General features: G+C 41.7%; 1 long non-coding RNA gene across 2 annotated transcripts in view; it reads right to left on the bottom strand.

Moving 5' to 3' along the window:
- Nucleotides 1-15,209: 15,209 nt before the first annotated feature.
- Nucleotides 15,210-24,215, bottom strand: part of LOC119526378 — a 67,046-nt gene continuing 58,040 nt past the window's right edge. Inside the window, exons 3-4 of one of the 2 annotated variants that reach the window (XR_005215170.1) lie at nt 17,558-17,667; nt 15,210-15,303 (exon numbers count right to left, since the gene is read on the bottom strand). This is a non-coding gene — a long non-coding RNA (uncharacterized LOC119526378). Of the gene's footprint in view, nt 15,304-15,586; nt 16,311-17,557; nt 17,668-24,215 lie in introns of those variants that run through there. The other variant, XR_005215169.1, reaches the window with a different exon arrangement.

Genomic DNA, 24,215 nt, shown 5'->3' with positions numbered 1-24,215 from the left:
TGCACTACTCTTAACCACCCAGGAGGATATTTGGCCCTTGGCTCCTGATAAGCCATCCTGGTAGGAAGAGTTCCTGCAGCCAGCAGTGACCCATGAAGCACTCTCCACTCCATCTTCAGAGGCTTAGTTGTCATGTCCCAGAGCAAAAGGTGATTCCCAAAACCCCAGCCCTCACCTCTCCCCCACGTCAGAAACACCTCAGACCAGAGAGGGGTGGCAGTACTCAGAGCCCTTTTCCAGGGATGCTCAACTTGCCTACAGTGGCTCTTGCTCCCATCTAGCTCCTCTCTCTCCTCAGCCCGGCCGCCCTTAACTAGTCTCTGGAGGGTCAGGGCCACTGGTGGCTTGAGTCTTCTCTAAACAATCTACTGCTTTTGAACAGATTATAAAAAGGGATTAGACTCTTGCAATTCAAAACCTTGGCTTTAAGACCACTCTTTCTGCTCTGGGTTTCGAGAGTTACTAAGCTTCAGATTCCTCACCTCAAAAACAATGCCTACTTTATAGGGAAATTATAAGAATGAAATGAGCCTATTTTGGAACACAAAAGCCCAGAATTTGACTGTTTGCTATCGGTATTTTGTGAAATCCCTGCTGACACAATCATGCTACTGAATGAGTCGAAGGCAAATCCTGGGCTAACAAGTCATCGCAAAGGTTAAAAAGCGCTCAGTTATCGTTCTATATCAGATTTCTCTGTCACTCATAGAACAGAAGCTTGTGTTTCAGCCAAGTCCCGCCTCCTTGAAGCACAGCACCCTCATTTTACAGAGTGAGACACTTCACGCAGAGATTCCCAGGTTCATTCCCTTGCTACACTCAGGTCTCTGTTAAAAGGTCTCCTCTTCAGTGACGCCACCCTCTCTCAGACTGCTCGAGCCCTTTTTCTCCTTACCCTGCTGTATTTTCCTTCATTGTTCTTATCACTACCTGACCTTCATTATATGGCTATTTTTTGTTATGCATTGTCCACCACACACACACCCCTAAAGTATAAGCTCTATGGGAGCATGGGGTCTGACTGCTTTAGGCTCAATATCATATCCCCAGTGGCTAGAACGAGGACCTGCACATAACAGAGCCCTCCATAAGTCTTTGCTAAAGGAAATAAGAAGGAAGGAAGAAAAGGATGGGACAAAATGAGCTGGCTCTCACCCTCCCTCCCTAGCATCTCAAACAGGACTGCCAAGGCTGTAGCTCAAGGGTGGGGTGCTTCCTGAGGCTTGTCCTCTGCCTTCTTTCAGGAACGAAAGGCTATGTTCCTCTTCTCCTTTTCTCCTACTCCGGAGGCTGTTGCTGACAGCACAGTTCTCAAAACACCCACCATCACCCTCCCTGGAAGTGGCTTCCTCGGAGGGCTGCACCCTTCAGGGGAGCCCAGGGCTGCCATTGCTCCCTGCCTCAGAGCACACCAGGCAGGACCACCCCAGAGCCTTTCCCTTCTCTATCCCCAGAGTAGTTCAGAAGAAAGGGCTAGGTGGGGCCAGGAACTGGTGTCTCTGGGGCATGCAGCGTTCACTCTCTTCAGGCAGGACTACCTCACCTTGAAGTCGGTGTGCTGGCCCAGAGCCTAAAGAAGAAGTCAAGTCACTAACCACACAGGACAGCCCACTGCCCTGCCAATTCTCTCCCTCTTTGACTTTGGACACGTGGTATAATCTTCCTGGAATGCTCTTCCCAACCCGCCTTGCCAGGCAAATGTTTCCTCGCCTTCAGGACTCAACTCAAATGTCAAACTTCCCTAACACCCACCTCCTCTTAATCTGGGTTAGTTCTCTGTCCTCCCAGGACCCCCTGGTGTTTTGATCTCAGTGTTTTTCACTCCGCATTGTACTTGTTATCTGCATCTCCTGCTTGAGAGGGAGCCTACTGAGAACAGAAGCCATGTTTTATCTCTTTTGTACCTCCTGTCTGTAACCCAGAGTAGGACATGCAGAGATATGCTGAAATGTACATTTGGTCATCCATTGATTCATTCAACAACTGTTGGACCATGCACTGCATTAGGAGCTGGAGGTACTAAAGCAAAGCAGACAGACAAGATCCCTATACTCAAGGAGTCTGTACTTTAATGGAGAAGACAGACAAGTAGACAAATAATTGTAGATCACTATTAGGGCCATGAATAAAATAAACAGTACTTTGATAATTGGCAGGGACATCCTATTTTAGGAAGAATAATTGGGGGGGGGGGGGCAGGGATTGGAAAATGATTGAGATTACAAACATAAGGAAGCTGGGTCCAGAACACAGCCTCATCACTAGAGGCTCCTCTATTTTGGGAGACGGTCTGTCATCTCCAGCTGGCAGTAGAGGCTTAAGCCTGACGGGTCTGCAAGTGACAGTACAGATAAATTCACTCCCAAATCCCTTTCTGGTTGCTTTCCTTTGGGGTTAGAAAGAGGGTGAGGTTTGGGACTGTGGACACCACTCTCAGAATAAAATGCAATCATTCCCTCCATTTGGGTGTTGCAGAGATGGGCTTTTCCAGAAGACCAAAACAATTGACCTGCAAGGTTTTCTGAGAAAATGGAACATACCCTACAGGGTTGCTGATAAGCAACATATAGTGATAAACCAGTTTCAGTCCAGCAGAGACAGCATATCAGAATGTTCGAGCATATCATACCAATCAATGTATATCTCCACCCCATTTTGTAAGACACCCCACCCCTGCTATGTAAAATGGAAACAATGTCAGCCAACCAGAATATTTCCTCCCATGCTTCCACGTTTGCCCTATGTAAGCGTCCCCTTCCCGCCTCCTCAGTGGAGCTCCCTTCTACTTCCTGATGGGGATACTGATTGATTCATAAATCACTCGATAAAGCTGTGAGACCCTGAATTGCATGGGAAAAAAAAATGCAGTCATTCCTAAGAGCCCATTGTGTTGAAGCCCTGCAGCTGGCCTTGGGGACACCATTAAAAGATCTGTGGTGCTCCCATTGGAGCCTCCAGGGAGGCACAGGTGTAACCATCTAATGATGACACAATAGAAGTACAATAACAGCAGTGTATGCATAGAGCAGTGGAAGCCTAGAGAAAAGACACGTTATTTTCACAGGGTTGGAAGCATAGATAGCAAAATAGGCATAGAAAGCTTCCGAAGTTTATTTTGAGATGGGCCTTGATTGGAAGATTAACACAAGGGGAAATGAGCAAGATCATTTCCAGCAGAGAAGAAAGCATGAAAAAAGGTGGGCAAGGGTAGAAGTGCAAGGGGAGTCCAGGTGTGAGGAGGGCTGCCCTGTGGTGGTGGAAGAGACCAGAGAGAAGAGGTTGCCAAATAATTCTAGGCCAGACCGGAATGTGTGGGGCTCACCCTGTAATTCTAGAAGGCAATTAGCAAATGATCAGGAAACTCAGATATAGTTTCTGGAAGAAATGCTCAGTAAAATTCCCTTCTCTGGAGGCATGGAGTAGAGGCAGTGTAGCAGGGCAGGGGTGCCCTGGTTAAGGAATGCGACTCTCAGAGGGGAGACACCTGAGAAGTCAAAGAAAGGCAGCAAAGAACCACAGGAAAGATGAGAGTCATCCAAGTTCCTGCCTACCCAGACTGCATTGTTGGGGGGTTCTTTCCTGAGAAAGGAGGGTTCCTGGGTGAGGGTCCTTCTGCACCTCCTCCTGAGGGGCTGTCCTGCTCCATGGAGATGATGGATGCCCACCATACCTCCAGCAACAGGTGCAGGGGACAGCCAAGTGGAACCCCGTCACTAGCAACAGCACTTCCTGGGCCTCCCAAGAACCGAGGCCACACCCGAGTGAGGCTGCATCTGTGCTCCCCAGAGGAGGGAGGTATCACCTCCAATTGTCTTGCCACATGTCCCAACAAGAAGGCCTCTTTGTGAAAATTCCCCAAAGGCCTACTCTGAGTGGGAAATGATGATACATGAGGACATACAACAGATACAAGACTACCATTTCCGAATACCAAAATGTGGTGATAGCCAACATGCACTGATGCTTACTCTGCACCAGCCTCTAGTATAAGAGCTCAAAACTTGCTTGTCAGGTTAAATTAGACACACAAGACAAACTTTGATTCTCAATTTTGCCCAAGGCACAGTGCATAGGACTTGCAACAAGAATCTTGACTTCTGTGCTTCTGTGTGTAAGGGACAGTCTGGGAGAAAACCCTCTTACAGTTCCTCATCTATAAGCTGTGTTCACTTTCTTAAAAAGTCTTGAGTCTGACACACTGAGGATGCAACCCCCTTCTGGAATGTCTGAAGAAGTGTCTATCCAAGAGTGTTTCAACAGTGCACACCTGATACTCAGTTGCTCTTATCTCACCCACATACAGGGCTCTCTGCCTGCCCTGCAGCCACCTTGGGCTTCATGGAATTTCCTGTGTCATGAATTGACACTCCCCCCCACCAATCCCTCGCAGCTATATGTGTTTTCTGGTCCCAGCTTTAGAGTCTATGACCTCCGCAAACACATCCTGAACTATGTTCTATGTTCAGAACTCTGCTCTCTGCGACCTTGATCTCAACTCACTTCCTATTTTGCCTTTGGATCCCCCTCAATGTCCCCACTACTTCGGAGTGGGCTGAGTTGGGCAGGCAGCCGAGTGGGTAAGAAACAAGGGAGAGAGGAAATAAAAAGTAGAGGAAGAAGAAAGAGGAGACAAAAATAAGAGCATAAAAGAGCAACAAAGAGAAGGGAAGAGAAGAGGAAGAGAAAAATGCTCAGGCAGCCGACGGATGAAGAGGAAAGTGAGGGGTAGAAAGGAAAGCTGTATGAGCTGAGGAAGCCCAGACAGCACTAGGCTGAAGAGGGTGAGTCTGGGAACCGAAAGGAACATATGGATGGGAGAAAGCTGATTGGGAGTAAGAGGGCATTACAGAAATCTGTGCTTGTCCTTGGCTAATAGTTCTCAAATTTTAGTGTGAATAAAAATTGTGTAGGATGCTTGTTAAAATACCAACTCCCAGTCTCTCTACCAGGCTTCTGATTCCTAGAGCTTGGGTGGGATCCTGGAAACCTGTATTTTTTTTTTTTTTCAAACAAGCCTCTCAGGAGCTGCTGATAGAGGTGTTAAGAAAACCATACTCTGAGCAATACTGTCCTGGCTTGTCAGAAGGACACATTGTGGCACATCAAACTCTGAGGTCATTTCTCTCTGAACTTGAAATTTTAAATGCCCAACACTGGGACTCAACTGCATTGGACAATGCTTGTGAAGCTAGGCTCCAGTGATGGCCTGATTGCACTCTCCAGGGACCTGCCTGAACCTGGGAGGGTGACAGAAACTCTTGCTGTGTGCAAGGTTAGGTTAGCTGATCCCCAAGAACGTTTTCATCTAAAAGAATCCCTCTATTCTCCTGAAATTTAATGCCCATCTTGGTCTCTAGCTAGATAGATGCTTGTATACAGAACCCAAAAACTTGGAAAAAATATTCATCTCTAGCCACAGATGTCATAAAATAGAGAGGTTTTACTCTTTTAAGAAGAGGTTTGAAGAACAGATTCTGTGCTTAATGACCTACTTTAAATTGCATTAATGAATATGCTTAATTACACGCATGGGATTTTATTCACATCTTTCTATTTGAGCATTTCTAATTCCTTGGAGGGAAGATTTTGTGTTTCAAAGTATTTTGGAAAAGACGATAAACAAATTTATGTCACAGCTTGGTTATCTTAACTGATTGGTAAGTGTGGTATGTTTGGTATAAATGAGTTAACTGAGAGTGACAAAACTCTCAGGTGGAATTCATGATGCTCACATTTCTGCCTTGGAAAATAGAATTTGCTAAATTAACTCCTCTGCCTGACTTGTAAAACCTAGCATTAATGTAGCTCATCCCACTTCTGCATCTTCACTCCCAGCTGCCTCTAGGAATGTGTCTTCCACCACACGTCATGAGATATCTTCACTCTTCTCCATTATGCTTCCCTCTGTACCTTCAGACCTTCTGCCTTCCAAAATGCTCCTCCTCCCTTTCTGCCTACCTAAAATTTCCTGTCCCCCAAAAATCTGAAAGGTGAAGAATACCTTTCTTGTTATTTTACCCCATATCTGGCCTTTAGAAAGCATTCAACAAATATTTATTGAATGAATGGAAAATTCTGCTTTCCCACAGAGAATGGATTTTCTTCCTCATAATTAGAAACTCCTTTGCAATAATGTTAATTTTTTTCTTTCCTATAATTATATCTGGTGAATGATTATACTCATGTTACCCTGTAGTTTAAAAAAAAATGTTGCTGGAAAATCCTGGGATGCTTGTGCCAGCAGATGAGCCCTAAGAACCAAAAAAAGTCCTTGGCCTGATTTTCAAGGTCCTTCATAATCTCCTTCTTCTCTACCAGGCTATTCCTGTCTTCTGTTAGTGCTCCACACGTCTGGTCTGCCCTACTCAGGACTGCTTCCTCACTGCCCTTTGCGTGTCAATCTCATCCCTACCTCTTTGCTTTTGTTCTCACTGATCACCCATATCCAGAGTGCTCTTTTCCCTCTGACCTGCCTCTTAAAGTCCCACCCAACTTAAAAGGTGCCATACGCATTCCACTATTTTCAGAAGGCCCATCTTCACTGCTATAATGTATATTAAGTTCCTTCTCTTTCTTATAGTGTGAACACTGTATCATACAATTTTCTGTGCCATATAGCTTGGCACTTAACTATAGCTAATTTTCATATATTGGTTTTCATATAAATTAGTCTCTTTTTTTTCTACAAATGGATTATAAAGCTTGAAAGAACAATCTGGGTGTAAGACAAGCTATGTGTCTGCCTCAGTCAGAATTTATACTGAGAATTATGAGAAGGAATTTATACAGTCAGTAGCCCCAAGTGAGCAGCCACGTTGGATTCCAATCACCTCTAGCACAGAAGCTTAGAGGAGGAGCAGATGCCTGATCCAAGGGTAGACACTCGCTAGGCTAGTCAACATCCCATCAAGTGGCTTGGTATGAAAACTGTCCAGTGACGGATGATGGTAATTACCTAAAAAAATCAGATTCTTTCTTAAGAACTTCAGATGTAAAATATAAAGAAAAGCACCAATTGGCCATGGGAGGGTATGATGCTTAGGTTTATGTGTCAACTTGGCCAGGTGATGGTACCTAGGTGTCTGGTCAAGCAAGCACCGGCCTAACCGTTACTGCAAAGACATTTATGGCTGGTTAATAAACCAGAAGGCTGGTTTACTAAATCATCAGTCAATTGGCTGCAACTCTGACTGATTACCTCAATGAAGGGCGTGTCTTCCACAATGAGAGAATGCAATCAGCTAGATTTGATCCAATTAGTTGAAGACTTTTAAGTGAGACAGACAGAGGACCTTCACTTCTTTTGCTAGCCAGCAAAGTGTTTCCTGAGGAAACACCTTCATCAGAGTTGCCAGTTCACTGCCTGCCCTATGGAATTTGGACTCATCCCCACAGTTGTGAGACACTTTTATAATCTTATGTTTACAGATATCTCTTGATGATTCTGGTTCCCTAGAGAACCCAAACTAATACAGGAGGAGAAGCTGGAAGGTCCACGTTATATATTTTCAGACTCTTCCCTCCGATTTGTACCACACCCTGGTGCTTAGTACACTGCTCATGGAGGGTGGATTTAGAATAAGATTGGGTCTCCCAGCAGTGTTACATTTCCAAGCACATTTTTTTCCTTCAGGCAGTGTCTGTTACCCTGCTTAGTTTCCTGAACACCAAGTTCCTTCCTTCTAGTTTACTAAAAGTGAAAGTGTATCTCCAAGCCCATCTTCAAAACTGGCTTCTATTTGCAGGCAATGGGAATAAAAATACAACTGTAGCAACAACGTTCACTCATTCCTCTGGTGAGAGGCAAACTCGATTCAATGTTCCCATTACTGTTGCTGTGATATAAATATATCCCACACTTATGACAAAAACAAAACAAAACAAAAAGAACAAAATAAAAAAAACATTTTTTTTTCCTTACCAATTCTCTGGGTCGGGAATTCAGAAAAAGTACAGAATGGACAGCTTGTCTCTGCACAATTTGTGCTGCCTCAGCTGGGAAGACTTGAAGACCAGGGGTTACATACTGGCTGCAGATTGGAGTTACCCAAAGGTTCACTCTGCTACACATCTGGTGGCTGGTGCTGGCTGGTGGCTTGGACCTCACCTGAGGCCATGGCTGGAACACAAACACATGGCCTCTCCATGCTGCTGCTTGGTCTTCTTCAGAGAAAAATGCTTGGGTTTTAAAAGCCAGAATTCCAAGAGAACTCAACAAGAAGCTTTATGACCATTTCTGATTGAGCCTCCCTTCTGCTGTAGTCATAAGTTTGCCCAAATTCAAAGAAAGGGAACATAGACCCTGTACCTCAGTGGGAGAGGTGTCAAAGTCATATTGTAAAAGATGGACATTTTGTTGTTGTCATCTGTGAAAAATACAATCTGCCAGAGTCCACCCTCTGACCACAGTAATACCTAGCCCTCCTTCCTGCAAAATATACTCATCCTCCAAGTCCCATCACATCGTGTGTTCAGTTTGAGTCATCTGAATCAGCTCTAAGAGTGTAAGAGTTCCTCAGGCACAGTTCTTTGAGTTTCTCCCAAGCTAAGCACCACTCAGCTGAAGTTATCAGTTCCCACACAGCACTCAGTATTCACTGTTTGGGCATAACCACTGTGGACACTTCTTTTCAAGAAGGAGGAAAGCAATAGGTACATAGCTATCACAGGTTCATAAACAATTTTGAAATCCAGCTGGGCACATGTTGCCAGTTTTCAGTTAGGGCTCAGGCCTTCTGCTTGTTCTCAGGGTTCTTGGTTCTGCCCGCTGAGTCATCATTCCTTTTCAATAAGAATGGCCTGGGCATGCAGATGAGTAGTTTTCCCAGCCAGCTTCCTCTTTTTAGTAATAGAGGGGTCCAAAGGCTTCTTTTCATTTTGTATTGTCTCTGTCCCTTTCAATCCTCGCTGATACAATTCTTTTAAAAGCTAGTGCCCTTTTGGTGTATCAATTTATAATTTGCTCCAATAGACTAAAAGCACAGCCAGAAATCTCTTTGAGATTTGCCTTACTCTACCCCCGGCTCCCTGTGAAGCTACTGTGGAATCACACCCCTAAGATTTTTATAAGTGTTATTGTTTAACGGACAGGGAGGTGAGATTCTAATAGCCTCTTTGCAGTGAGGCTAGTGAATCTTGGAGAGCAGGGATGTGGGGAAGCCAGCCTGGTATTTCCACTCAGAGTCAAAAGCCGTAAGGTGGGTTGGAGATAGTACTTCTACTGACTGAAATCAAAGTCCAATGTTCTCTGGAGAAAAACTTTGCCAACTTAGACCTTTAGGACTGTCAGAGATTAAATTCAACTAATGAACTAACAAAGAAGACAAAACACACAAGTAGCCAAACCACTAGTAACAATGGATTCAGCCCTCCAAATACTGCAGATGTTGGTATTGTCAGATAAAGGAAATTGAATTTTATGAATGAAGCATTGAAAGAAATTTTGGCTGCAATAACAAAGGTGGCCATACAAGAAACTACCAGTGGTGAACAATTTAAATAATCACTGCACAAATTACCTATTAACTAAAAACAGAAAAAAAAAAAAAGGAACCTTTAAATGGAGACATTCTGGTGGACACCAACTTAACTAAATGATCAACATAAGAGGATCAATAATGGGTCTATCTGCCATCTCATATCTCTTGATGCCACACACTGAGAAGGACACAACATTATATATGCAGTATGACAGCCAAAAATGTCTATTCTGAGTCTAATCATGAGGAAACAATGAGATGAATCCTAATTGAGGGACACTGTACAAAACAACAGTCTTGAGCTTTTCAAAAATATTAAAGTGGCCGCCCCAGCAGGAGCCACAGTTCCCTGGCCGGGTCCAGAATTCCGCTGGGCAAAAGTACTGAAACAAACTTCACATTTAAAGGGTCTGGATCCGGTATGGATTCTATTATGATATTTTAATTATTCTTTAGACGCAATACTTTCGCCACGTCTCACACATAAAACCTCTTTCACCTGTGTGACACCTTTTCTGATAAATCAGCATGTGCTTCTGAGTGAATCTTGCACCACGTTCATCACACACAAAAGGCTTCTCCCCTGTCTGAATTCACCAGCCTTCTGACCTCCCCAAACCTCTGCCGACAGGGCACCGCGAGCAGACCCAGCGTGACAGTCGACTAAGTGGTTTCGGAGTCGGATTTCCCATCCTGCCGGGTCCTGCCACCGCCAAGCCCACGCCTCGGGCTGACTGACGCCGGCGGCCGCGGGGACCCGTCTCCTGCCTCTCCGTCGCGGGCATCCACCTCGGCCCGCCGGACCCGGGCAGCGCAGACCCCACTCCTCCGGGGAGGCCCCGCGCTCCAGGAAGGGCCTGCGCCTCCGGGGAGGCCTCCGGAGAGCACCGCGGGACCGCTCACCGCTTCCCAATGAACTGCTGTCCTTTGCAGAAAACGGCCCTTTCCACCACCTGCCCCTAGTCCGAGGCAGCATTACCGGCCTTGCAAGAGAACAGTTCTCACCTTGGCCTGCACGTCGGGCGCCTCCGCGGTGCCCCAGGACCCTTGGCTTGCCAGCACCATCGGCGACCTTAGTGAACCGACGCCACAGATTCAGCCCCCTCCCCCGACACACCTTCACTCTGACCAACATGCAGTGAGAGGTTGGAGTTACGTGCCAACCAGTCCCGTCCTGCAGTCTTTGAGTGTGTTACAGCCATACTCAAGGTGATGCCAGTGACTGTGAAAAGGAATTGTCCGTGGGAAAAGAAGATGCGGGCGAGAATGGTTTCCACGGTTTTCCCTGAATGTCTGCTAACTTACGCATCTTCATCAAAGCATTTTTAAAGCGTTCCCTTTAAAAATCCTGATAAAAGCTTCCCTTTTATCAACAAACGAGGCAGTTACTGTAACCTCACCCAATTCTGAGATGGGTTGTATTCATTTATCATTCGAATGCTTATCTCGATGTCTGTGAAGGTTGGACAACTGCTTGAGTTAATTGTAGAGTACAAAGCAATGGTCTGCTCGTGAACTTGCTGTTAACTGTGTCCCTGGTCTCTCACCCTGCCTTATCCTTCTGTGTATGTTTATTTCTCTGATACTTTGAAGGTATTTTTCTACTATGTCTGAGTCAAGGCTGAAATGAGACTAGGGCCATGTATTTCCAGGATTTTCCCTGTCAAGCTGACGCAAATCAGATGTGCTCTGAGGAACCTCAAATGTGACTGGAGAAATGGGTTACTGCATTCCTTTTTTCTACTAGCTTTAGGCACTAAAAAAGGAATGCAAATTGAAGACCTGTAGAACAGCTCAGGATAGTCTACTCCTAGTACATATGCAGCTAGTTTGTCATCAAGTCAACCTTTGAAATAAGATGTGGCCATCTGGTTTCAGTCCTAAAAATCTGATTAGGTACAGGCAGTCCTACCAAAGACTGTAACAGCAGAAGTGTATTTTTTTTTGCAAAGAGGTGTGAAAAATTAAGCAAGAGGCTTTAGGAATGCGTGCAAGCTGTGTAGTTATATCAAAATGAGGTGATTATGGCAGATCTTAGAGCAGAGTATTAGTATTTTTGCCAGATTTTTCTGATTTAATTTCTGTAATTTTCAGAGATCTAGACTTTCTCATTTCCATGTTTAAAGACTGAGACAGGTCAATAATTGCCACATATTTGTTTCCTCGGGGGCATGTGTGAATATGACAAAAGGGACTGCTCGTCTTTGTGCCTTAAGAGTATGTTATGTGACTATATCTCAATAAAATTGCATTTAAATTAAAAAAAAAGTTACTGTGAAGAATCAGTAATTTTTGTCTCAAATGTTCCTTTGGTTGTCTCCTACTAAAATGAATTTTGCTCAAAATGAATTCCTATTGAAAAGATAATTCTGCTATATTTGCTAAGCCTAATTCTTGGTTCTGTAATTTTGGTATTTTGTCACATGCTTGTGAAGCATCTCCATTCACTTATAACCCTTAAACATATAATTTAAAAAAAGAGAACCTTAAAAGACTAGAGTTCTTTTGCTCACTAGTTGCTTTTGTTTCCTATGTTCTAATTTATTAAACTTGCTATGAAAATAGTTTTATTTTTTAAGAGGAAGGTCCTTTATCCATTCAGGATGAAGACACACCAGCACTATGCCAGAAACCAATGGGAGGACACATTTTTCCTAAGAGCACATTTTGTTTTAACTTTCAACATGTTAAAGTAAATATTAAAGCCAACATAAACTGTTTCAGGGGCTGATAACATGCTTTACACTTGCTCTGGAAGACAGTAGCCCCAAAAGTAATAAGGTAAGTAATAGTCCCAAATTACTTACAAATTCAATTATTATAATGTCATTATACCCTATAGTTGTATTAGTTAGGGTTCTCTAGGGAAACGGAATCAACAAGAGATATCTATGAATATAAGATTTTATAAAAGTGTCTCACGTAACTGTGGGTATGCACGAGTCCAAATTCCGTAGGGCAGGCAGCAAACTGGCAACTCCAATGAAAGTGTCTGAAGAACTCCTCAAGCAGCGAACTGGCAACTCCAATGTGGGTATTCAATGAACTCCTCAGGAAACGTTTCGCTGGTCAGCCAAAGTAAACATCCTCTTTCTGTCACGCTTCAAGTCTTCAACTGATTGAATCAAATCTAGCTGATTCCATTCTCTCATTGTGGAAGACACACCCTTCATTGATGTAATCAGACACAGTTGCAGTCAACTGACTGATGATTTAATAAACCAGCCTTCTGGTTTATTAACCAGCACAGACGTCCTTGCAGTAACAGTTAGGCCAGTGCTTGCTTGACCAGACACCTGGGTACCATCACCTGGCCCAGTTGACACGTGAACCTAACCATCACAGTAGTGTTTACAGAACAAAAAATAGTACCTAAAACTGTCACACAACTATTTTGCTCTTGGTAAGAGAAGAATGAACCTGTCCCCAGCTGATGCACTATTTCATGAAATAAAGTCATCTTGATGAGAAGGAATTTAAATAATAGATTATTTTTTGTTACCTACTGAGAGAATTTTGTCTTGAATTCATTTCTTTAGAAGCTCTACAAAAAACTGTTTAATGTGTTAGTAAATGTTTGCTTTGTAAAAATAAAAAAACAAAAAATATTAAAGTAATAAGGAACTTATAAAAATGGCTAAGAAACTGTTCTAGATTGAAAGAGACTAAATAAACAGTACAGCTAATGTAATAAATGATTCTTGATTGAATCCTGGATTGAAAATACAATGAAAACATAAAAAAATTATTGGGGCAATTGAGGACATTTGAAGTTGGACTACATATTAGATAATAGCATAATTTCAATGTTGGGTTTCATGAATACTTGGATTGTGATTTTGTAAGAGAATGTTTCTATTCTTAGAAGGTGCATTAAGATACTTAGGGTAACATTAATTGAACTCTTTGTGAAACTAACTCTCAAATGGCTCAACAAAAAATATTTGTGCAAATGTACATGTGTCTGGAGAGACACTGCAAACGTGGCAAAATATTAACAACTGGTAAATCTAGATAAAGAGTAAATCATGTTTATTGTGCTATTCTTGCAACTTTTCTGTAGATTTGAATTTTTTTAAAAAAATAAAAGATTGGGGAAAATTATTAACTACAAATAAAAAATACAGTGTACCATGTTAATTGTGAGTATCAACACTCCCACATATATCTTGGGGCCATTCATTTCTGTATGCCAAGCAAAGTGTTTTCTTACCCACTTTAGGCAAGACACAGGGCAATGAGGCAACTTTCCCAAGATCATAAGGTGCTAAATATGACAATAAACAGAACCAGAAAGCCAGAGCTTCAGACACACATCACCAAATTTCCAGAGCTTTCCTACCCATGCAAAAAAGAAAAAAAAAAAAAAAAAAAAAAAAAAAATCCCCTTCACCTGACCCAATAGGGAAATTAAAATAAAGATTCCTATTCCTTTTTTCTATCAAGTTAACTATCTAAACTGTTGTATAATAAGGAGTTCAGGAAGAGAATATACAAAAATAAAATGAAATCAGTTGCACTAGAGTGGTGGAATTAATATTGTTCTTCCCTGGCATTTTTCTTTCATTCCTTTGAAGTTGTTTGAAAACTATTTGGCCAGGGAGAGAGTGAGAAAGAGATTATCACTGCTATGAATAACTGCCATTAGACACCAACTGAGGGAGTCACTGGAGCAGAACCCTTTCCAGACTTCACTGTCTCATAGGTACATGTTTTCCTTTCCTTCATATAACACTGTTTGTCACCATCTCCTGCAAATTCCAGTTATATGTCATCTCTGGGCCACTGGTCAGCTCAGGTCCTTTGGACTCGAGCTCATAGCTGCTCCAAGTCACACTGTGATTTAAAAGCGTGAGTTGCTTGGACTGAGGGGTAGCCTTAGCCAGACACCTATGGAGCCAAAAGAGCACTTAGGGCTCTCTAGTTCTGTTGGCTTAAAAAATAATCCTCTGTACTTGCATGGCCTTGAGGAGAAGCCAGACTATTAGAAACAGATAGGATGACTTTCTTCAGCCTTCTCTGGTAAACCAAACACAATCCCCATTTTGGCTTCCTAGACTGAGAGATCAAGTTTGAACTTTTCTCCCTTCTTTTGATCAGAGGTGATCATCTTCAGGTTCTGCTTTGGCAGCTCATGAGGTATGTGTGATTGTGTGTGTAATACCTTACATATCACTTGTAGATAATCTGTTGTTTTCTAATCACCTTAAAATGGCTTGTTCTGGAAGAGATGTGGACTGTCCTAGGAAAGAGCATCTAATAAATGGTGAGATTTTCTTTTTTAACTACAAGTTCTGGTCATAAGCAAGTTGTGGATTCCAAAGGGTTACCTGGAATGTTCACAGGATTTCCTGATAAGGAAAACTACTCTGCAGGGAGGACAGTGGTAGAGTGGGTATTGATACATGACCTAGAAAGTTGAATTGATTGGATTGATAGAGAAATCCCTGAATGAGAGCATGGGGTTTCATGTGGCTGATACAGACATACACAGTGTGGAAGTGGTACTTCCTTTTCTGTCTCTGTCTCAGGGAGGAAAGTTTGACACAAGAATGACAGAAAAGAGTTTCCTGGACTACCCACCTCTTCCTGCTCCTGCCAGGCACAGTTATCCCTCCTCTAGCAGAGGAGCTAAAATGCAAGTCCTGAAAGTACTTGAGCACTCAGTGAATCAGTAGCCAAGCTATGGGTAAGGTTAGTGTCTCTTCACCAATCAGCAAGGTCCACAACTTTTGAATTTCTGAATTTGTGATAGAACCAGTCTGAAAAATCCATGCTGTATTTTTCCAGCATGGTCTCAGAAAGTTCCTTAATGAGTGGCTTCCTTTAAGGAAATAGAGAGACAGAGAGAAAGAAGGAACTAAGAATAGTCAGATTAAGGATTTGTAGGGAAAGTACTTAATCATAGCTAGATGTTATTTCTTTAGGTAAGTCATCTTTTTTAAGTATATTCTTCTTACGCTGATGATTAATACCTCTGAAGTTAATATTTTTAATAAAAAATCCATTATTTTAAAAAACATAATCCATTATACATATAACAGTATAGGGCAATTAATTATTTAGATTATTCACAAGATACAAGCATAGAGATAAGACCTGAAGAATGAAAAAAAGAACTACAAACAATTAGGTCAAGTGTGTTCTCTCACTAGATTTACTAGTTTCACCACAGCTCAGTACATTTTCTCTTCTCCCAAGCCTGAGTTTTAAATTGAACCTAAAGCCAGTCCTAAAGTCAGAAGTCCTGCAAACCATAAGACATCAAGCTAGGATTGGCTTTGCCTTGAGTTTCACAAGCTGACTAGCTGGTTGCAGTTGCATCGGCTCTTTAGCAGCTTTCTGTCATTAGATTTAAGGTCCAGTAGGATCTGGAAATGTCAGTATTAGAAAAAGCTTCTCCATCATGGTTCAAGCTGTGGAGCCTGGAATCATGTGGGTACCTGCTCCCCTTCGTTGTCCCACCAAAGAGAAAGAGATTATCTGTGGTTACTCAGTGTACATCTTCGTTTTCTCTTCTTTGACTCCTTTCTCCTTTCCAGGTTGCTAATTAGTTTAGCAACTTCTAGTCCCTTCCAGGTATCTTAAAGTGTTTTTCCTCTTTTTTGTCTATTAATGTTTTAAAAATTCAATCTTTAAATCAGCCAATAGTCAACAAAAACCTTTAAAAAGTAGATTCCTCACTGAGATCTCATTCTTTCTTCTTCAGGTTCTCTGTGTATCAGGAAATCTTAAATAAAACGGCAGGTGTTCCATGGGTGATGATGACCAAGCAATTTCCATCTTTGGTACCCAACACAATATGCAGTTAGTGTCTAGTCAGGAGTTCCTCTATTAAGGAGAAAGTTGGATTTCAAAAGGCTGTTAATAAGTACATTTGTTCATACGTTTATAGTGACGCTCAGTAAATTAGCAATGTGCATAGGCTGTACATACTGATGTGTGGGTATGAATCCCAACTCTGCCACTTATTAACTGTGACCTGGCTGTAACCAGAGTCTCTATGCTTCAGTTTCCTCATCTCTAAGACTTGGGGGAGGGCAGAAATCATAATAATATCTACCCATTGTGAGAATTAAATTAGTTCATACATTTAGAACAATGCCTACCCCACAAAACGTGCTCAAAAATTGTCAACTTTATTAGATGTCCTTACAAACTTAAATTTCCCGAGAAAACTATAGATATTGATGGTATCAGTTGTAACTCTTCTTTTTTTTTCCACCTCTTTTAAAAAGAAAAAAAGATGCTCTGATTTTGGCTTCCTTATTTTCATTGTACATAAAATGTATAATAAGAGACTAGATCTTGGACAACTATGGAGAGTCCCATAAATCTCTCTAAGTTAGGATCCCATTATCTGTGCAATGGAATAAACAGCAATAGGTGCATAAGTTATCCATGAAAGTTAGTAAGTTGAAATGTCATAAGCACAGGATGTTCTATATGAAAATAAAGAGTTAAAAATTTCATATTCTCAAAAAATTTGTAGACTCCATGTACCCCCAGTGCCTGGAAGAGTCTGGGCATAAGTAGGAGTACAATGAATGGCTGTTGTTGCGTGGACAAATGAGCCAATGCCAAGTACTTTTGTCAACACCCTATGTATATTATCTCTAATACTTTACACTAGGCCTAGTGTAAAGTTTTGGCTGTCAGAGATCCACATAGGGCTTTATCTTTAGGCGTAGGGCCTTATACAGTAGGCAGTACATATCAGCTTAGTCTTTGGATAAATAAAAATAATAATTGTGATTTTTTGTTTAACTTTGTTCAAGTAAACATGGTTATCATTTTCCCCTGGCTGCTCAATCACAGTGTTTTTGTTTAGGTGGTGCTCATAAATGTAATAGCCTGCCCAGGGGAGAACAGTAAAGGCCTGACTGGGGAAGTGGGACCAGCCTTGGCAAGGTGGCTGTCCTACAGGAAGCATGTCAGCCTGAGGGAAACAAGTTCTGAGGCAGACTGCATAGGCTTACATCCTGGATCCAACGGTAACTAGCTTGTAAGTTGGCATAAAATAAGGACAATAGCACCACCACAGTGTGGTAGTGAGTGTTAAATGAACCAATACTTACAGAACTTAGAACAGTGGGCAATGTGGTTGACACTCAGCAGGTGTTAGGTACGATTATGAGGAACTCATTTTCCTCACCTTGTTTCCATTTTGTGCCATATCCACCCAGCACTGTGGGAAATCAAAGAGAAAGTTCCTGCCATTTATTGAGCATGGCCAAGCATTGGACTAGATCCTTTATCTACATTGTCTTATTTAATCCTTACAACAATTTTATGAGGTAGGTATTTTAACCCCATTTTTCAAATAAAAAAAACTGAGACTGAGAGATGAAACTTGTTCATTGTCACAACACCTAGAAAGTCCTTTCTCTAGAGGACTTTAGAAAAACACATATCGTTGTTGTGTCTCACTAGCTATATACTTACCTTTTAGTTGGGAAGAGAAATCTAACACATGCAAACAAAATAAATTCCATCTAAATATTTATGACTCCCAGTGTTGATGAGGTTATGCATAAACAGTCGTTTCCTACAATTGGATAATAGCTATCCAAAACATGTAATGTGCATGCCCTTTAACTGAGCAGCTTTAATAGTAGGAATTCACCCTACATTTCCATTGGAATCAATATGCCAAGGTAAAAGTAGCACAATATTCACTACAACATGGTTTGTACCACCAAAATATAATGCCAACATAAAGGTCCATCAATGAAGAATGAAACAAATTATGCTACTGATATACTATATAGCCTTTAAAGGAATGAGGTAGACAGATAAAAGTATCTAAGATATATTTCTTGAGTGTAATTCTAATAGCGTGTCAGCTTTCAGTTCAAAGAACAGAAAAATCTTTGGTAACAGGGGCAACCAAGTGTGGCTTCTGAAAGAAAGTGTGCCAGTTTGAATATATTCTGTCCCCCAAATGCCATTATCTTTGATGTAATCTTGTGTGGGCAGATGTTATCAGTGTTGATTAGATTATAATTCTTTGAGTGCCTCTTTGGAATGCGCTCCATTCAGTTGTGGGTGATGACTCTGATTGGATAAGTTCCATGGGGGTGTTGCTCCGCCCATTCGGGGTGGGTCTAGGTTGATCAGTGGAGCCATATAAATGAGCTGACATAGCAGAAGGAACACAGTGCAGCTGTGAGTGATGTTTTAAAGAGGAGCTACAGCCAAGAGGGACACTTTGAAGAAAGCACAGGAGCTGCAGATGAGAGACATATTGAAGAAGGCCGTTGAAAGCAGACTCTTGCTCCGGAGAAGCTGAGAGAGGACAAATATCCCAAGTGCAACTAAGAGTGACATTTTTGAGGAACTGCAGCCTAGAGAGGAATGTCCTGGGAGAAAGCCATTTTGAACCCAGAACTTTGGAGCAGACACCAGCCATGTGCCTTCCCAGCTAACAGAGGTTTTCCAGACACCATTGGCCATCCTCCAGTGAAGGTACCCTTTGTTGATGGACATTTCATGGCCTTAAGCCTGTAACTTTGTAACCAAATAAACCCCCTTTTATAAAAGCTAATCCATTTCTGGTGTTTTGCATTCTGGCAGCATTAGCAAACTAGAACAGAAAGTGAGACTTGACTTGGGTCTCACCTGAAAAAAAATGAATTTTTTCAATGAGGCTGAGGAGAAAAGGAAAGCCCTTATGATGGAGTAGCCATTGACCTAGGAATGATTTTGTTGTATAATGGAAAAACCCCTGGTTTTAGAGCCCAAACCCCTGGATGTAGACTGATTGGGATCAGGGCCTCTCAGAACTTTCACATGGAAGTATCCAAATTGGCAGAGAAGGATGCATTCCCCTTAATGGTACAAAGTGACCTATTGAAAGGGAGACATTTCTTCTGAAGTCTCAAATTCCCTACCCCTCACTCTGGCTAATGGACGCTATGTTGGTTCATTGAGACTGACAGATTAGGAATGTTGGACTGAATTGAAGAGAGCTGGTTCAGCATATCAGGTTCAATGCCCAGGCAATTTCTTTTTCCTTCTTACAGAATCAGTTTTTAAAGAACTCAGGCTCACATAATTATGTGGATATAACGGTGGAACATAGAAACTAAGAATCAGGGACAATTTTCACAGACAGTTGGATTTATTTGTGGAAACCAATGGTTTTTATTAATTTTTACTTGTTTGCTTATTTTACTTGCTTTCTGGGGAAGTGACTAATTTTTCCAAAAGTTAACTGTAATGGTAGGCCTGTATATATGTACCTCTCAGAAAGGGCCATCGTGTCTCTGATTTATCTGATCTATATTAGGGTTCTAGGTAAAACATCATTTGAAAAATAAATTCAAAGCTCAAAAAGAAAAAGATTAAAAACCACAGCTTGGGAGGCTAGTTGGCAAACCCTGGGCAAGATTTCTACACCTTAAGTAGCCAACAACACTAAATGGCAGTGTCTGGGGTCATTTAAGTCTCCCAAAGAGCTTTTACCCCCAGATTTAACTGTAAGTGTAAAAACATGATACCTACCTGCGACTAACCAATAAGCCATGTAACATCTGTTAGTTAAGAACTAAGAAAATATTCGTACTAAAATGAGTGAGACAAAATCTAAGTCATGGTATCTGTCCTCATTGAGCCCACATCTAGGAGAGCAGCATGCAAAATGGAATAAATAGAGACAGCACTGGAAAGAGAACAGTCTCTGGAATCAGATAGACTTGGGTGTGCAGGGCACATGATGTTAAACCAGTTATATAAGCACTCAGACACTGAGCTTTCTCAACTGTAAGACACAGAAGGACAAGACCTATTGCATGAGTCTGTTGCAACATTTGCTATAATATATTTATAGTGTCTAATACAAAGCAGGTGTAAAGAAATGATAGTTATTATTAGACAAGTTACTTAACTCTGAGTTCAGCTGCCTTTTTTGTGAAAAAGGAAGACAATGATTCCTATGAGAGAGTGATATGAAAGGATTGCTGCATTATAAAGGTCTCTAAAGAGTAAGATTATTATCAATAGTTGGTAAGTCAAGACATAAGACAGAAAACATTAATACATAGGTTACTTAAGAGTGTGTGACTTTCATTTCTGAAAATGGTGTACTAGGTAATACACAAACCTTCCAAACATAAGACACATGAAATCGTTGAATCAAATATAGCAATTCTCTCAAATGTATAGCTGACCCTATATGCAAATAAGGGAATTTTCCAAGAGTGTGCTCAACGATAACTGCCATTAGCTTTAATCATTAAAAACAAAAAACAAACAAAAAACAAAAACATAAAAACAGGAGATAATTCCTAGGACTGCACAAAGTGGAGAACTGAATCCAAGAACCCTGCATAAATCCTAGAACATTAAAATGCTATTTTCGGTAATGATAAAAAAGAAAAAAATCTGCCCACCAACAAAGGGAGACATTAAAAAAAAAAAAACTTGCACATATCATCCAGGACTCGGAAAAAAATTCTCCTCTGAGAATTTGTCACCCCAACCCACCTTTATGTGGATTTTGGGTTCATATTTACACTATCTATATAGTCTCAGAAACTCCAAGATAAGAAATTAACATAAAATGGCCCTAGATTGGTAACACACTCATACTTTCAGCACACATACAAATACAAATCATAACTGGAAGGACAGAACCTCAAAACAGGCTCCACAGAAATCCCATAGAAAAAGACTAGTTGAACATGAACTCAAAATGGAAAAATACTTAAAACCTAAATAAAAAGCCACCATGAGTGATGATCAGCAAAAACAAAAACAGCTAGATTAGACTCCCAAGAGCTGAGATAGTGTGATCATTGATTAAATTATAAAATGTATCTTAAATATATTTTTTATTAAAAATAAAATTTAAAACATCAGAAAATCAGGTAACTATTAAAAAAACAGGCTATTTTGGAGAAAAAATGAACTTCAAGTAGTGAAAAAATAGTGTGATTGAATTTAAAGGTACGTTAGAGAAGATTAAACACATCTAAGGGGCTAATTAGTGAACCAAGGTTGAGCTGAAGGAAGTATCCAGAATTCAGCAGAGAGAGATAAATATGCAAGAGAAGGAAAACGATTTAAGGATTAGAATGGGAAGGGTCAGCATACATTTAATAAGAGAGAGGATAGAGAGAATGGGGAAAGGCATTATCTAAAATAGATAATGGCCTAAAATTTTTCTGGAATTGATGTTTTTTAAAAACATGAATCTTCAGATTCAGGTTGTAGAGAGGATCCTAAACAGGAGATAAAGATTGCTTTACATATTTTATCCAGATATTATATGTGTTTTGGGCATGAAGTTTAGTCTAATACAGCTAAATCATAACCAGAAGCAGAAATCAGTTGATGTTCATTAAAAACAGAAGTTTAGGCATTAACAGGAGACAAAACGGGAAGATTGAGTGGGGAGAAAGGCCTTCTAGCCATCCTTCAAAACACCCGTATAAGCAGCTGCATATTCTGCTGTGTATTCATTTGTTCGTTCTCTCATTCATTCAGCATATAAGCCATTGATCCCCTAAAAAGTGCCAAACACTCTTAGAAACTGAGGACACAGCAGTGAAGAGGACAGGCAAAATCCCTGCTTTCACAAAGCTTCTATTCTAACGAAGAAACAGACAGTAAACAAATAAACACAGAAGATAAATACAGAGAGTAATAGTACAAAAAATAAAATGGGATAAAGCAGAGAGTGATGGGGTTGTGACTAGTAGTTGGTAGGAGGCTGTTCCAGGTTGTTGCTCCGGGGCAGGTTCTCTGAGGGAGGTAACCATTAGACTGAAGTCTGCACAGAAGAGGAGTCGGCGGTCAGTATTTCCACCAGAAGAGAGAAGAGCAAATGCAGAGGCTTAAGGCTGGAATAAACCTGATTCTATTTGAGAAAGAGAAAGAGACCAGAATCCCTGGAGCGCAGAGGGGCAGGGGTCCGTGGAGCGGGACGAGGTCGGGGCAGGGGCAGGGCAGTTCACGGTCCTTGCAGGCTACGCTCATCTGTTCCTATTCTCGGTACTCTGGGGCTACTGGAAGCCATCGGAGGACTTCTAAGCAGTGAATGCTGATATCTGATCCTTTGGCTGCTCTGTACAGGCTGAATTACAGATGAGGCCAGGCAGGGTGGGAAAGGAATGGGAAGTTAAGGCTTGGAATGTACAGGATTCCTATTTGGAACGATGGAAATGTTTTGGTAATGGATGGTGGTAATAATGGCATAACATTGTGAACTTAATTACCAGCACTGAACTATATATCTGAACATGGTTAAAAGGGGAAATGTTAGGTTGTATATATGGTAATATAATAAAAATTAAAATCCATGGAACAGATACTGTGTCTCAGCAACATTTATGCCCACATTTTAAAGTACAGCGGTGTAGAGGTCAGGAGAGTAATGCTAAAGCAGCCATGGCACGTAAATCTTTTGGGGGCTAATTCAGACTAACTGCCTCCCCCAGCAGCAGCAGGAGGGCCCTGTGTTGTTTATCTCTAAGGATCATTCATCAGTCCCCACCATGAATGTTTTTCTCCTTGCTCTTCAGAACTGTTACATCGTGCCACGTCTCATTTCCTTCTCAGCTGTTCTACTCCTCTGACTTGTTTGTTCGTCTTCCTCCGCCATTTTCCACCACACAGCAGATGGCTCCTCCTTGCCTGCCCTAAGCTGGGGGCTTCCCAGCCTTCTCCGGGCCTCGCCAGGGCACCCTGGGCCTCCGAGTCTGCTGGCCGAACTCTCCCACTTGCAGCCCTGCTCTGAAGCTTCACGCGAAACAGAACGCTGTTCCTCAGGAGCTGTGTGACACTGAGAGCCTTCCAGTAATTTACTTCACAGGCTGGTTTTGCCAGTTACTTACAATGAGCCAAGAGTGTTTTTAGTGATCTTCTAAGAACAAAGCGATCGTGAGTTGAAACCTAGAATATTGAGAGGCTTGTAGGACAGATGCAGGAAAATGCATGTTTACCCATTTTCTCAACCTCCTGCAGCATTGAGTGGGGCAGCCTCATGGTGCAGCGGAGATCATGGACTCTGGCATCACACATGTGCACATCTGAATCCTAGTTCCACATCTTCCTACTGTCATATGGAGTGTGTTTCTTAAGCTTTCTCAACCTTAGTTTCCTCATTTGTAAAACTGAGAAGATAATACCTCTCTTATAGATTTATTAGTTGATAATTGATAATATGTATTTGTTATCTATCAGTGTATAACAAATCACTCAAAATCTAGGGGCTTAATACATCATTAATCATTTATTTGCCCTCATGGTTTCCATGGGTCAGGAATTTAGCAGCGGCTCATTTGGGCTATTCTGACTCTAGGTCTTACATGAGATTGCACTCAGTTGATGGTGTTGTTTTGAAGGCTTCTTCATTCACAAGTCTGGTGCCTCAGCTGGGAAGACTCAAACAGAAGTGAGTTGGACCAGCCAGGACCCTTAGACATCTCCCTCCATCTCTGCTGGGCCCACCACATGATCCTCCAGCATGGCCCCTCATGGTCACTGGGTTTGTTACATGGTGGCCCCAGGCTCCAAAGTTGCATATCCTGACAGAGAGAAACAGGTGAAACTGCATCACCTTTTCCATCCTGGCCTAGGAGGTCACCCAGCATCACTTCTGCCGCCTTCTATCCGATAGAAGCAAGTTACTACTCCTCTTCAAGGGGAGCAGAATTAGACTCCATCCTTTCCTGAGGACATGCTTTAAAACCACTGCAGTATGTGAAATGCTGGTCCTCAATAAATAGTGGC

This window comes from Choloepus didactylus, chromosome 2, assembly GCF_015220235.1.
Source record: "Choloepus didactylus isolate mChoDid1 chromosome 2, mChoDid1.pri, whole genome shotgun sequence".
Lineage (NCBI taxonomy): Eukaryota > Metazoa > Chordata > Mammalia > Pilosa > Megalonychidae > Choloepus > Choloepus didactylus.
This window is presented reverse-complemented; position numbering and strand designations above follow the sequence as displayed.